This window comes from Perognathus longimembris, chromosome 2 (genome assembly GCF_023159225.1).
Source record: "Perognathus longimembris pacificus isolate PPM17 chromosome 2, ASM2315922v1, whole genome shotgun sequence".
Taxonomy (NCBI): Eukaryota; Metazoa; Chordata; class Mammalia; order Rodentia; family Heteromyidae; genus Perognathus; species Perognathus longimembris.
The window spans coordinates 24,235,006-24,241,005 of record NC_063162.1 but is presented as its reverse complement, the minus strand read 5'-3'; positions in this window follow the sequence as shown (position 1 = coordinate 24,241,005).

Genomic DNA, 6,000 nt, shown 5'->3' with positions numbered 1-6,000 from the left:
GCAAAGGGGAACTTCTCATGGACTAGATTTCTGTAGTCTGTATTTGTACATTTTATAAGGAATCTTACAAAATGAATTACTTTGTGTCTGGCTGCTTTGATATAGTGTAATACTGTTGTATGTGGTTTTTGAGAGTTCGTTCTTATTGCTGAAAGAGTGGAACTTCATGCGCACGCACCACAATTTACTTATCCATTCAAGCATTAATAGACATTTGGGTAATTTCTGGTTTGGAGGTATTACAAATAATATTACTATATGCAACTTACAGGATATAAAATTAAAAAATCTGACTTTCATTTTTGAGACAGGATGTCACTATGTGTCTCGGGCTATCTTAGAACTCAGGGTGGCCTATCTTACCCCATGGTGGCCTGAAATCTGATATCTTCCTGCCTCAGCCTTCCAAGGGCTGGAATTATAGCAGTGTACCAACCACACCTGCCTTGAAATCCAATACTTGAGTGTTGATGCTCAAAAAGTTTCAGCTTTGGGGAGACTTGGAGTTTTCCAATGAGGAATACTCAACCAGTAAAATCTATGTTAACACCCCAAAGTCCAAGAAACACTGAAATCTGAAATACTTTAGATTGCCCAAAATCAACCTGTGCGTGTTCTCTGAAGGGCGCATGAGCATTCTGTTGGTGACCTCCCTGTTGGTGGACTTGCTGGGCTCTGCGTTCACATGGGATGCATACATTGGTGAGCTATGTGGATGCATCACTCTCACGCCCCTTCCATAAGGAAGGTGCCATCATCCCCCTTCTTCGCTACAGTGTTGGAGCTACCTGCACATCTCTGGAGATTTGGAGGATCAATCAGAAAGCAAGGCCAATGTTCACAGAGTATGGAGAAGTCTGGCTCACATACCTTCTCCTATCAAAGCCTCCTTTGCTACTTTTGCTTGAGGGAAGCACTGCTCTGGAAGGTATTGTGAGCACTAAGCAAATATCCTTTGCTCAGTATCACTTAACTCATCTTCTAATTCCCTTATCAGTCCAAGGCCTGTGTAACCAGCAACAGAGCTGCTGATCTGACAACTTGCCTTTCAGAGCTGACAAAATCCACACAAAGCCAGAGGAAGCCTGGTTGGGTCCACCTCTGTAGCCTCCTTCCAAGACCCCAGGATTCCGGCTGCAATACCAGCACCACACCAGCTTCCCTTCCGAGCTATGATTAGAACCCCACACCTCCGCTGAGGGCCTACAAGGCTGGCACTGTGTCTGAAATCTTCTGATGAGTATTCATGCAAAATATACACTAAGGCAGATAGAAGTCACGAGTCACTTGGAACAGGCCTGGGTAACCATGGTAAACAAAGATATCTACTTTCTTTGGGCTTGTTTTTAAGAGAGATGACATGAGGATGGTAAGGATGGTTTCTCACACTGTCACCAAGTGGCTAGGGAAACTTCAGGCTATTGCTAATACTGGGGTGTGCACTATCCTTTCCTAGTTTTTTCTCTGTCTTTGTCTTTCTCTCTGTCTCTCCTCGTTTTCGTCTCTGTACATACGTATATCTTAAGTCTATATAAATATATATCATCGATCTCTACCATCTGTCAATCACAAACATTGTGATCATATTCCATCTTGCTTTTTATTAGCACTTTTTCCATGTGATTAAAAAAGGATTGTTGGCGGGCTGGGGATATGGCCTAGTGGCTAGAGTGCTTGCCTCGTATACATGAGGCCCTAGGTTCGATTCCCCAGCACCACATATACAGAAAATGGCCAGAAGTGGCGCTGTGGCTCAAGTGGCAGAGTGCTAGCCTTGAGCAAGAAGAAGCCAGGGACAGTGCTCAGGCCTTGAGTCCAAGCCCCAGGACTGGCCAAAAAAAAAAAAAAGGATTGTTGGGCTGGGAATGTGGCTTAGTGGTAAAGTAGTTGCCTAACATGCATGAAGCCCAGGGTTTGATTCCTCAGTATCATATAAACTTAAAAAGCCAGAAGTGGCTCTGTGGCTTAAGAGGTAAAGTGCTAGCCTTGAGCAAAAAGAAGATGAGGGACAGTGCACAGGCCCTGAGTTCAAGCCCCAGGACTGGTAACAAAGAAAAAAAAAGAAAGAAAAAAAAGAAAGATTGTCAAAGATGTAATTTAAAACATTGTCATTCGATATTCCATCCTAGGTAACATATCATGATTAATTTAAGCAATTGTCTTTTTGGTAGATATTTAGGTTGTCTCCAATGCTTTGGCATTGCAAATAACACTGCATGACTATCTGCACACCTAAATCCTTGTGATACCATCATCCTTTCTGGGATGAGATGTGGAATAAACATCAACACACACCGAGATGCTGGATGTTCTGTTACCAAACACAACCACGTCACTAACAGCATGGAGTCTCTTTCTCACCCACACTGGTGATTGATTTTCTGTTACAAATCCTTGTCTCAATTTTATAGGTAAAACATAGTTAGTTTTAGTTTGTGTTTTTAGCTAATTACGTTTCTTGTGCAGCTCATTTGTTCCCTAGCTTTACTATCCATGTGCATTTCTCCTTTTTTTTTTTTTTGGCCAGTCCTGGGCCTTGGACTCAGGGCCTAAGCACTGTCCCTGGCTTCTTCCCGCTCAAGGCTAGCACTCTGCCACTTGAGCCACAGCGCCGCTTCTGGCCGTTTTCTGTATATGTGGTGCTGGGGAATCGAACCTAGGGCCTCGTGTATCCGAGGCAGGCACTCTTGCCACTAGGCTATATCCCCAGCCCCTCTCCTTTTTTTTTAAACATGTATGTTCCTTTAAAAATTTCCCATATCCCTTCTCCATCCCACCCCCACCAAAGTGTCCCTGTGCTCAGCTTGTCTCTGCCCCCACCCCCAGCATCGCAGAGGGGTGATACAATGTCCCACAGAAGAACTCAAGAGTTGTCAGCTGCTTCACAAAGTCACAAGGCCCACAGCTGCTTAGCCACATCTGTTGTTCCTCCCACTAAGACAGCCAAGTCCCACCCTCCCCCAGCTGAAAGCCTCACAGGACTCAGAGCCTCTGGTCACGATCACCCAGGGCCTTCATGGCAGGAGGCTGTGGAGCGATGGCCAACATAATGACTTACCCACGTGAGCTTCCGGCACACTTGCGGCTCCCTCAGGACTGCTTCACAGAGACAGGTAACTATAAATCAGGCAACGACAGGTCCCTGACTTCTCCTGGTAAGGAGTTTTATGCACTGGAGGCAGGCAGGGGCCTGTTTTCCTGATTCATAGCCAATGTGTGGAGTCATCACTTTAGGTAAGACTAACCCACGCTGCTCAGCGGGCTGGCATGAGCTGAGGCCTTCTAGGAGCCCGTTCCACCCCCCTCACGCCCCCCACCCCCGTAATACTGAGGCCCAGACTTGTCTCCCCATCTGGACCAAATGTTATCTTTCACAGATGAGAAATCTCCAAACAGTGGGAAATTCTTCCTTGCAGTGCTAACACCACTCCCTCTCCCTTACTTCCTCCAACTCCAGCCTCTGTTAGGAAACAGCTGCACCTTGTCATCCAAGATGGAGAAGAGAGGCTTTGTGGAGGAAGGGATAATCGCCACAGAATAGCTGTTGGGCCTTTGGCTGGCCCTAATTAGTAATCAAGGCCAAAGCTGAGCTCAAGGTTCTGTAATTATGCCTCATCTTTACAGGAGAATATGAGGCAGCAATTAAAAATAATGTTTTCTAAAAAAGTTTATGGCACTGAAGAGGTTTATGACATGAAATAAAATGAAAGACAGATGTAAAGCCCCCATATAGAATATATCTCAACTATTTGGAAGGCGAATTGCAAATAATATAAAATAGGAATCAGGATTTATCTCCACAGGTGAGATTAGGTATGTGTTTTATGTTTGTTACATAAAAAAAGTCCTACATTATATGTTCATGATTTTGGTTCATTAGAAAAAAGAATCACTGATTCTTTTGACAGTTGTGAGGCTTGAACTCATGGCCTGGGTACTGTTGCTGAGCTTCTTCATGCTCAAGGTTAGAGCTCTACCACTTGGAGCCACAGTACCACTTCTGGTTTTTGAGTGGTTAATTGGAGATAAGAGTCTCACAGGGACTTTTCTGCCTGGGCTGGCTTTGAACCATGATCCTCAGATCTCAGCCTCCTGAGTAGCTAGATTCTAGCTGAGGAGGATTCTAACTTAGGACTTATAGGCATAAGCCACCGGTGCCCAGCTCACTGATATTTTTAAGGACCAGGTCTGATGTGATTCTTCTTTGGCTGCTGGGATTTTCCCAAGTTCCAATTTGTTAATTCACTTCTGCTCTCTTCTGTGTTAGAGATGTTGGAATGTGTAGCTAGATATTAGTCAGATGCAGACTCCAGCTGACTGCCTACTTTTTCCTTTCCTTTCCTTCCCTTCCCTTCCCTCCCCTTCCTTTCCTGATTCATTTCCTTCCTTCCTCCCTTCCTCCTCCTCCTCCTCCTCCTCCTCCTCCTCCTCCTCCTCCTCCTCCTCCTCCTCCTCCTCCTCCTCCTCCTCTTCCCCTCCCTTCTCCTCCTCCTCCTCCCCCCCCTCCTCCTCACCTTCTCTCTCATTCTCACCTTTACTTTCTTTCCTCTCTTCTTTCCTTTCCTTTCAATCATTTGTTTCCTTCCATTTGGGAAGTCTTTAGAGAAAAGTAAATCTCAGCAAACCAACCCTGGGGGCCCAAACTCCGTTTTCAAAAAGCTGGAGATGCTGGCCCCACCTGTGCTGCATGGGGGAGGGCCGCAGGAAAAGCACGGTGGGTCTTATGATGGACCTGAAGTTTTCTGCACGCGGCGCAGTCACAGTGCTTCAGGTGGGCTGGATTCAGCACTGGTGAAAGGCCTGCCTCCTGCATTATGCCATGAAATAAGCAGCACTGAGGTCTGGGTGCTTATTACCTTCCCAACAGCGAGACTAAAGCGTGACCCAGAAGGTAATACTACACCAAAGCTAGACGAATGCAACTCTTTATACATCAGGCTTCCAGGTCTGTCAACAGGAACTAGGGGTAGAGACAGATTCTCCCCATACATCTGCCTGAGGAAAGAAGAGCAAAGATGCCCAGAGAAGCTTCTAGCTTATCTGCAGAGGAGGCTGCTGCTCTTTTTTTTTTTTTTTTTTTGCCAGTCCTGGGGCTTGGACTCAGGGCCTGAGCACTGTCCCTGGCTTCTTTTTGCTCAAGGCTAGCACTCTGCCACTTGAGCCACAGCGCCACTTCTGGCCATTTTCTATATATGTGGTGCTGAGGAATCGAACCCATGGCTTCATGTATATGAGGCAAACAGTCTTGCCACTAGGCCATATTCCCAGCCCCAGGAGGCCTTGGAAGAGGAAGGGACGTTAGCAAGAGAATATTTCTCTTGACTCCTTTCCACTCTTTTCCACCTAACTCACTCTATAATGTCCCAGGAGTTTTGAGTATTGAGGAGTTTTAGTGATATGGCAGGTTCGGCCCATGGGAAATAGGTGTCAGAATGTTCTGGAATCTACTTTGCAGTTGAGGGGCAAAGACAGACATTTAACTGTGCTCACAATTCTTGTGTTGGCCCAGTAACTAATTTACTTGACCAGACTAGCCTGCTTTTAACGAGCTATGTTTAAAGTAATTTAAAGACATTTTCCCCCTTTCTTTCTCTTTGACCACCTCCCTTACCCTTAAATCATGGGAGGAAACTCAAGGATGGCTTTTCTGCTCCAAGTCAAACCACCGCGCTCCTCTCCTCATGTTTCTGACCACAGGAGTGAAGGGACATTCAGGACAGCAAGGAATACAACTCAGGAGACTGACACTAGGACTAACGTGAGGGAATAAGTGGCATTATTGATCTGCTGTCATGCCTCAGCATTACTGGGATTAAAGAAATAAAACCTCATCCTCCCCCTGGGAGAGAACAGTGTATTGTCTGCATTTTGCCTGGCATACTTAAATCTCTATTTCCTTTTCTACCAAACTTTTGCTCTCATTATTTCTGAGTTGGCATTGACTTCAGGGGATTACATTTCTAGTAAAAGTTATCTTGATGCTGTGTCTTGGAGGTTTTC